This window comes from Stegodyphus dumicola, chromosome 11 (genome assembly GCF_044657685.1).
Source record: "Stegodyphus dumicola isolate Sdum_Otavi_A_Nest chromosome 11, ASM4465768v1".
Taxonomy (NCBI): domain Eukaryota; kingdom Metazoa; phylum Arthropoda; class Arachnida; order Araneae; family Eresidae; genus Stegodyphus; species Stegodyphus dumicola.
This window is the reverse complement of record NC_140778.1, coordinates 58,860,077-58,870,627: the sequence shown is the minus strand read 5'-3', so window position 1 is coordinate 58,870,627 and position 10,551 is coordinate 58,860,077.

Here is a 10,551-nt window from a genome sequence, read left to right as displayed (position 1 = left end):
ATGTATAGATTTGTGTATTATCTGAAGATATGAATGAAATATTTGTGACATTAAACATTCATCTTTAAGGAAAATAACAAAGTCAACTTGGTAAACTATTGGAAAAGGTAAGTTTTCTACAATTTCCTGGTCTATATTTAACAATTTTAAAATTTAGCACACTCATTCAAATAATCTAAACGTATGATGTTTTCTTTTGTGCTACATTTGTTTACTGAATTTGTTAATTAACTATATTGTACTTTAGATAGAAATTAACGTAGATATTCCCTGTATTTTACTTTACAAAAACTTATATATTTGATAATAATTGACCTAAATCTTCCCTATGTTTTCTTTGCATATACGAATGACTTTGTAAAAAATTTAGTCCGATGTCTTCACATCTTTACTGTGTATAAGTGCACATTTTTGGTAAAAAATTTGCATAAATCTCCAATTACCTATTTACTGCATTGTTTGTAAAATGTGCTTATTTTAATCTCTTATTTTTTATATAAATCTATGCAAAAATGTTCTGCATATTATGATTAAAAGATAAAATTAATATCTAATTTTTACATATCCACCTTTTAGGTATGTACAGCAATATGGAATATATATAACTGGAAAATTTAAATGCAAAAAAACTAATTTCTATTCAAAAATTACATAACACTAAAAGGCTGAAAATCACTTTTAATATTTCATTTCAAAGTGACTACAAAATATGCAATAAATTTTGTAAACCTGAGTTCTATGTTTTAAATCAATTAATGCTATCGTTCATTTACATGGCATAAGAAAATGTCCTTCAGAAAAGCAAATAATTTATTTAAAGTGTTATTTAGTAAACAACTGTTTGCTACAGTTGTTTACTAAATTTAAATTTATGAAATGAATTTAGTAAACAAAAATGCAAATGAACGATGGCATTAATTGATTTAAAACACAGAATTGATGTTTACTAAATTTATTGCATATTTTGTAGTCACTTTGAAATGAAATATTAAAAGTCATTTTCAGCCTTTAAGTGTTACGTAATTTTTTAATAGAAATTTATTTATTTATTTATTTATTATTTATTTTTTTGCATTTACTAGTATATTTAAATTTTCCAGTTATATATATTCCATATTGCTGTACATAACTAAAAGGCAGATATGTAAGAATTTGATATAAAAATTATTTTACCTTTTAATCATAGCATACAGAAAGTTTTTGCATAGATTTATATAAAAAATATGAGATTAAAATAAGTACATTTTATGAAAAATGCAGTGAAAAGGTAATTGGAGATTTATGCAAATTTTTTACCAAAAAATGTGCATTTATACACAGTAAAGTGGGGAATACATCGGATTAAATTTTTACCAGTCATTCGCATATGCAAAGAAAACATAGGGAAGATTTAGGTCAATTACTATCAAATATATACGTTTTTGTACCGTAAATTACGGGAAATATGTACGTTAATTTCTATCAAATATATACGTATTTGTACCGTAAAATACGGGGAATACCTACCGTAATTTTTACCTAATATATACGTTTATATACAGTAAAAAAGCGGGGAAATTTACGTAAATTTTTACTAAATATATACGCATACGTGAAGCAAAAAATTGAGATTTACGTATATGCGATAAATATACGTAAATTTTTACTAAAAATATACGTAAATCCCTGAAATTTACGTATATTATACGTAAAAGTTGGGAATGAACAGTAGTCTCTAGCGTAAATATACCTAAATTTTATGTAAAAGTTACGTATAGTATAACGTAAAAATATACGTAAATATTTAGTAATTGCCACTGGACACTTTTTATGATATTTTTACGTTCAACTTGAACGTTTTTTATACGAAAGGCCATTCGTAAATTGCACGTATTTTTCTCGTGCAATTTACGAATGCATGCTGCCTGGGTAAACTTCTACTCAGAAAGGAACTATACAATAAAAGAAATTAAATTTTTATAAATAAAATTAGAATAGCATAAAATGCATAGAAACAATCCATTATGAAGAAAATGTATTCATTCTTTCCAAGCAACCAGCTATTCGTAAATAAATTTTTCTTGCCAAGTCAGGAAACAAAGATCTTTGACACTTGGGGTAATACATTTGAAGTTATGATTTAAATTAATTTTAATATAACAAATTTGCAAATCTCAATAAAAGAATTAACGTAGCGATAGCATATCGTGTCACGTATCTAAAGGTGAAACATAAAAGTTGCCAAAAGCAGCTATTCATTTAAAATACTGAAATTAACGAAATATTTTTCGACATACAGTGACATTATATGGAATCACGTGCTTTCTTCAACTCAGAATATAACCGTAAATAATAACAATAAGTTTCGAGTTTGGCAATACTATTTATTTCATATTTTTTTAACTTAAAAATTTCTCTTAAACAATACGATTTGAGAGTGAGAAGAGCCATCATTTTTCTAAATAAAGCAATTTGATCTCCAGCGCTTTCCGAAATTTTATATAACATCTCGAGTGATAGTCGTAGGAAGATAACAATAGTCGAAAAGTTTTACCAAGAATTTTTGAAATCCGAGGGTACCTCCTTCTAAACTCAAATCTCCCCCCCCGTTCCGGAGGATATGATGTTACGAAGAAAAAAAAAAAAAAAAAAACAAAGAGGCAAAATCCCACATATATTTAAACTGCTGATTCCTGTTTACAATATTCAATTTCCTTTAAAAACATTAAGCTTCATTTAAATAAAAGGAAAATAAATTCACACATTTTCCCTAGCTTTCAAGCTTTTATTGTATTTTTAAATATTCTTTTTGTCACTGTTGCGCAAGTTGTCCGCGGCGTCATTAGGAGCCGTAGGTCGAAAACATATAAGAATCATTGCTGTAAATAATGATGATATGATAAATTGCATACATATGCAATTCTTTTGATTAGAATCTGAGTACAATTCTTTATACATCAGCTACTATGCCCCTTTATGTAACGACAAGGATTACTTTCAATGATTATCCGATGAGAATGATTCTTTACAATGATTATTTGACGACAATGATCATTTGCAAAGAATATTAAAAGCCGATGACTACGATTATTTAAATAGAATATGCATGTCATTCGATGACAACGATTATTTCCAAAGAATCTTCGATCACGTCACTATTGTATATCGCTATACTTCTGGGGCTGGGGGGTTGTGTATTGTACTACGGCCCTGTAATTAAGCGTTTTAAATGACATCAAAAACGTTAGTAAAACTTAGGATCCTTACATACTACCCGCCAGAGTTAATTAGTTTGAAACTGAGGTCTAAAACGAGCTTGTTGAAAACTTTTAGCTCTAGAATCTAACGCGAGGCCAATCTTTTACAAACATTTTTCTCTGAAACTAGATATTAAAAAGTCGTTTTTATATTATCATCTCTATGGACAAGTATTTTCATCTGTACTGCATCTATAAACAGGAGTTTCTTAGTTGAAATCTGGTTCCTTATGGAAGGAAAACTAGTTTAATGAAATGTTACACAATCAAATGGCAAGAAACATGAATATTTATATTTCTCCTTTAAAATTCTTATTTCATTCATGACGTTATTTAATTATCTCCCCGTGCTCTCTGACTTGTGTTGTAAAGAAAAACACCAAACACGAGCGTGTCTATGTACAAGTGTTCAACACTACCGCCTGCAATCAAAACACTAACGTGTTAAAATTCAACATAACAAGACCTCAGAACACACCTTATATTCATCTCTAAACCCTGAGGTACTATTATGAAAAGTGGCTAACTCTGAAGTGTAGCGTCAGAGAGCCTAACTACATTCATTTAACTTTTATCACATATTCACAATAATTTGCTCTTTTTACAGTCACACGAATAAGTTAAAATTTTTGGCATTACTCTAATATTTTTACTTTTAACATATCACAATATTTCTTAACTTTTAAGATAACAGTTCATATTGTATATAAGGACATATTAACATGCCGTTAATTTTACGCATTTTAAAACATACATTAGTAGTACATTGTTAACTTCTATTCTTTTCCAAGCAAGTGCCAATTCTTCTGCATTGAAATTCTACATTTCAAAAGTCTTTCAGATTAAAACTTCTTTCTTGCCAGAATATTTTAAATAAAATTTTATACAATAATTTTTACAATTTTCTTAAGGTACCTTTCTCAAAGATTATCAATGCTTTTTCAATATTCAAGTATTTACACATTCCTATTATACATTAATTTTAGTTTTACTCGCGAGTAATTGAAAAACAATACCAAAATAGGTAACAACTCCTTTCTCGCCTTTTTGGCGATAAAGGTAGGCCTCACATGAGGTAAAAATTCTTGAATTCTGCCACTTGCAGTAAGATTGAAAAATTAACTTATGATATCAAAGTAACATAAAGTTTTACTTATCTTTGTGATATTCAGACATCCTTTTTTCTGCCCAGTCCTGGAAGGTAGCGAAGACTACGGTCTGGTTGATCTTCCTTCTTGTGCGGGTTCTCCCTTCGGTTCCTTCCCCCATGAGCTTTCTTTTTCTTCCAGTTCGGTCACCCTTGAAGACCTTTTTTTAGCATCTGCCTGTGGTCTCGGCCGTTTGATGGCAGCTGGTCTTGGCGGAACCGGGACAACTGTCTCTCGTTGTTGCCTGGATCTCGTTGCTGGCTGTTCAAATTTTTCTTGCGTCTTTGCATCTGCAGTTGGTCTTCCTTCATCAATTCGTTGACATTTGCTGCGTAGACTCCTATCCGATGGGTAGATCTTCTGTTTTGGAGCCGTGTTATAGTTGCTGTCATTTCTCCTGGCTTTCTTTGCATTAGTCGTACTTCTCCCTTCTTCATTCTGGGGGTGGTCGTGCCCTCTCTTTTCTGGTCGGTGGAACGACTTCTTTTTCTTGTTACCTTCAGTTTTCCAACGGGGGAACTTCCTTTTCAATTGCTCCTGTCTACTAATGACTTGCCCTTGGGATTGTCGTTGTTCCACCTCTGGAGCTTGTGCCTGCCGTGCCGAATCCTGCAAAAGATCTTGAAATATTGGCATTTTATTACGATTATAAAATGGTTTTATCTGGTCTACGTTTGCGGTGCAGGTTTCACCATTCCTGGCTTTTAACACCACTAAGCCTGAGTTACTTTTTCTATGACATATGGTCCTTCAAATCGTGGATAAAATTTGGCAGTTTTATCTTCTGGTGCTGAAGAAAGTTAATGCTTAATTTTTAACACTTCATCTCCTACTTTATAAGTTACTCCCCGTCGTTTCCTATCATAATAAAGCTTCTGTTTTCTCTGTGCTACTTCAGTGTTCTTTTTTTGCTTCTTTAATTTATTTTTCTATATTGCCCATTTTAAATTCTGGGGCTCTTTGTTGCACATAAAATAATTTATCTAACGGCGTTATAATCTTTCTGCCTAAAAATAACTCAGCAGGAGTTTTGCCCGTCGTATCATGTTTTGCGGTCCTAAGGGCGAAACCTAATTCATTGACATAGTTAACCCAGCTTTTATGAAAATTTTTAACATAACTACGGACAATTTTCATTATATTTCTATTGACCCGTTCCGCTATATTTGATTGCGGCCGATACGGGACCATTTTTAAATGACGTATGCCCAGTTTTTGGCATATGTCTTCAAATATATTACTTACAAATTGAGGACCATTATCCGATATTACTTTTAGGGGCGCCCCGTATTTTAAAATATATTTATTTAAAATAGAATCAGTAACCAATTTCGTGGAGACTCGTTTTAAGGGAACAATTTCGATCCACTTACTAAAATGATCAACCATAACAAGGAGATAGCGACTTTTATTTAACTGACTTTTTGGGAAAGGGCCCAATAAATCGATGCCAATTATTTCATTTGGAAATTCCGATTTAATACTATTTAGAAACCCGGCCTTGCGGAAATTAATATAATTAACTGCTTGACATGTTGGGCAGGACTGGACATACGCCCTTGTTAACTTTTGCAGCTCAGGAAAATAAACTGCTTCGCGTACGCGTTGGATGGTTTTTCGAATACCAGCGTGAAAAGCTAAAGGGGAGTCGTGTAACTCCTGCAATATATTTAATCTAAGACTAGCTGGGATAACAGGTCGAAATTCGTTGTTGGAATTCGTAGTTTTTGTATAAAATAATAGACCATCTATTAGTTCGTAATGGGCCGCCCTATTTCTTATCGCCACAATATCTTGGTGGCTAAAATTTTCAGGATCCTTTAAATAATCATAAATATTTTTAAATTCAGGATCCTTACTCAGTTCGGTTATCACAGTTTCTCGGGAATGTAACTTACATGCTGTGATCATTGCCACCTTTACAGTACTACCTTCTTCATCTATTTTTATTCTGGATAGGGCATCTGCTACGATATTTTCCTTTCCGGGGCGTGTGCTTAATTACCAGATTATACTCTTGTAACTTTAGTGCCCATCTTATTAACCTTGGGGATAAGTTTTTCCCTGAGTACAAGCTAGTTCCCGCCGCATGATCAGAATACACTGTTATTGGATCCTTTCCAAAATAGACTCGGAACTTTTGCACTGCTAACAGAACTGCAAGTGCCTCTCTCTCAGTCGCGGAATAATTTCTTTGTGTTTGATTTAAAGTTCTACTAAAAAATGCCACGGGCTGCTGATTTTGCGAAAGTACCGCTCCTAGCGCATAATCCGAAGCATCCACTGAAATTTCTAAATTCTCATCGTTTTCAGGAAATTTCAAAACAGGGGCTTGCGTTAATGCTTGCTTTAATTTTTCGAAAGCACTATTGTCTTCGGCCGTCCACGAGAATCTTGCCTTTTTCCTTTTTAATTTTAACAATGGTTCAACAATAACTGCAAAATCTTTTATAAAACTCTAACTTCAATCTTTGGAAGAGTCAAATTTTTCACAGTAACTGTATTTAACTTGAAGAAAGAGGGCTTTTCTTTGCCTTCGGATTTCCGCACCCTCCCGTCAGCAGAAATCCGATTTAGTCGATTTCTTCCTTTCCATGCCTTCCTTGTTTATCCGCTGGCCTTCAGACTTTTTTCTGGCTTACTATTGCACTGTCGACGTTCGCTGGTTGTTTTTGGATACTCAGGTTTCCTTGCCCTCTGATTCGATTTGCTTCCGTAGCCGTGTTCTTGCCTTTGCTGTCGTCTTGGCGCACCAAATTGGCTTCGTTGCTCATACTGGCGTCTTCATTCGATGTCCGCCGTTCTTCTACTTTCAAACTGGATTGTTAGCTCAAATAACTTTTCCAGTGTAGTCGGATTCCTTAATTAAATAAAGTCTTGTACTTGGGGAACTAAACTCGGCAAAATCACTTGGATTATCTCAGGATCCGGACTGTTTCCATACAAGAGTTTAAAGACGTGAATTTTTCTTAAAATATAGGTGGAAAGATTTTCGATTCGTTGCTGGTATATGCTGAAGAGTTCCGTTTCTAAACTTGCACGATCTCTTACGACAGGGAAGGCTTTTACTAAGGCAGTCTTAAAATTTTCGTAAGTATAGGTGGGACTTCCCGCTTGAACCAAGAGGCCTTAACATTTGAACCAATTAAGCGCTTGGCCCCTCAAAGCGCTGGTAGCTAAGGTGACTTTATGGAACTCATGGAGTGGATACAGCATGAAGTGGTCATCCAATTTTTCCAAAAAACTGGTTACCGGTGAGTTTCCATTAAATGTTGCTTCTGGTTTCATCGATGCGCGCATAATCTGTACGATGTACCCAAATCCTTCCAGGGCGGCAGCTGCCATTTCTGGACTCTGAGCTGCTTCTGCAGGCACCACAGGTTCTTCTTGAAACTCGGCCATGGTTATTCTTCTTCGTCGGGCGCCACTATCAGGACTTGTATTTCTCTTTACTTGCTTTGGAAACATGAACTATCCTGACTCGGAACAGGGAGCTTACTCAAGCTATGTTTACTAAATTACGTGATTCAAATCTTATTTATTGCAACAACTTAAACTGTTATGACACTTTCAATTGCACAAGAGGCCCTTGCTTTTACAACTGCATTTATTTGTGAAACACTTCCTTTTGCAATAACAGTGTGTACATATACTCCTCTCTTTCCAATCTACACCAGAGCATATCTGTGATTGTCGACATACACCGGTGAGGGTCCGAATGTAGAAGAATTTAATGCAATATTCGATCTTTCACCGACGTATTTGGTGAATGTTAACATTCTCCGGTGAAAGTCGACATTCTTTAATTTCGGTCTTTCAAGGTAACATATTTTTATACGATTATATACATATACAAATATATATATATATATATAATATATATATAACACTTTCAATTGCGCAATAGGCCCTTGCATTTACAATTGCATTTATTTGTGGAACACTTCCTTTTGCAATAACAGTGTGTACATATACTCTTCTGTTTTCAATCTACCGAAAGTCGACATTCTCCAATTTCGGTCTTTCACAGTAACATATGTTTATACTATTATATATATATATATATATATGTATATAATATATAACACTTTCAATTGCACAAGAGGCCCTTGCTTTTACAACTGCATTTATTTGTGGAACACTTCCTTTTGCAAAAACAGTGTGTACATATACTCCGCTCTTTTCAATCTACACCAGAGCATATCTGTGATTATCGACATACACCGGTGAGGGTCCGAATGTAGAAGAATGTAATGCAATATTTGATCTTTCACCGACGTATTTGGTGGATGTTGACCATCTCCGGTGAAAGTCGATATTCTCCAATTTCGGTCTTTCACGGTAACATATGTTTATAAGATTATATATATATATATATATATATATATTGTTTATATATATATATTGTTTATATATATATATATATATCGTTTATATATATTGTTTATATATATATATATATAATCGTTTATTGCAATGCATTGTCGGAAACGCTTTCCTGGCCATAGTGACGAGAGACAACACAAGAAAAATAGGGTACGAACATTGTAAAGATATTTGTTTATTTTCCTTAGCGCAGCGGAAACCAAGAAATAAGAACAAAAGCAGGGGATCGCCATCAAAGAAAGTATTCGAAAGTTCCTTCGGAACGTATCCTAAACATGGGTTTGGTAGGGATAGTCCAGTGCATTGTTCAGCAAGATCACGAGACCTAACTTGCATTATCAGTTCGTCTCGGGGTACTTCAACACATAAGTGCACGAAACCCCAGTTAGAAGTCCAACAGGAACTTGTGGCACATATTGTGGCAGGTGCTGGGAAAGTCCTGGGGATGCACGGTATTTTCCAGAACATATCATGTAGGATGTGCGAGAGATGGGATACCTGTAACAGGGTGCAGATCGTAATTTCGAACACCTTTTTTGAGGTCCTTAAGTGTCTAATTTTCTTCCTACTTTTTAATTTCTCTTGTGCTAAGCATAACTGGTGTCCGATCTTTGTTGTGTTTTGTGTTGTTTGCACCGGGCAGGAAAGTGTTTTCGGCCATGTTTTGCCATTTAATTTTTCGTCACCGTCGTCTCTCTCATATATGTGTATAATTACTTATGACCCAAGTGTTGCTACTATATGATGACATTTACAAACACGGTGTTTAAAATGCTACATATTCCCATCCGAAAATATCTTTTTCTTTTCCTCTTGCCCTTCAAATGAGATATATGTGTCCTTCATTGCAAAATTTCCTGGAACTTTAATTTTTCTTTTTTCGAGGACAATGGAGAACATATTTCAGTATAGGCAGCTGTCAATATTCAAACATCAAATTGTAAAAGCCATTAAAGTGTGGCCGAAATGATCAGAAGGGCTAAATTCTCATAAGGATTTAGGAAATACATTTTGAAAGATTTTGTAAATTTTCCTTCAATAAATTTAATGCAACAGGCAAAAGAAATTACAGGGAACAATAAATATAGGAGAAAACAGGTATATCTTTTCCTAATTTACTTTGATTTGATTGATTTCTTTCTTTCTTCCTGTATAAATAAATAAACTTTAAGAATGCACCTGTATTTTAAGACTCGTTAAAATACAGGTTTTGCTGATTCAGAAAGAACGTTACGTGTATATCTTCTAAAAGGCTTTTTCCATCCTTTGTTTGTAGTTGTTTCCCTTTTCATTTCAGTTCCCTTTTTTCCTCCTATTTTGCAGTTTTCGTCATTGTTTCCCTCTGTTTTTAAGCCACCTGTTTATTATTTCTGTTATTATTATTGCAACGTATGTAAAAATTAAGTAAGGAAAAGTAAGGCACTGAAACTTTGCAAATTATTACGCTCTACGTGAGATTCATGGAGGCCGCTTATTGCATACAAATAACGCAAAATACTTTAACTTATCTGCTTGGCTTTAGGTCAGAACAACGAAAACAACAAATTCACCTTTTATAGAAAACAATTCTGCCAGGCAATGATCTACGGGGAGTTTTTTCCCTATGAAACTGAGCCAAAAGTGTTATATAGTATCTAAATATGGAAGTGTTGTACATGTTAAACGTGATCGTCATTGCATTACCTTCACTATTTTACTACTGAAATAAAGATATACCGATTGCTTTGTAGATTGGAAAATCCTCCTTGTGATCATGAAAAGGAGCAAAAACTGGAAAACGA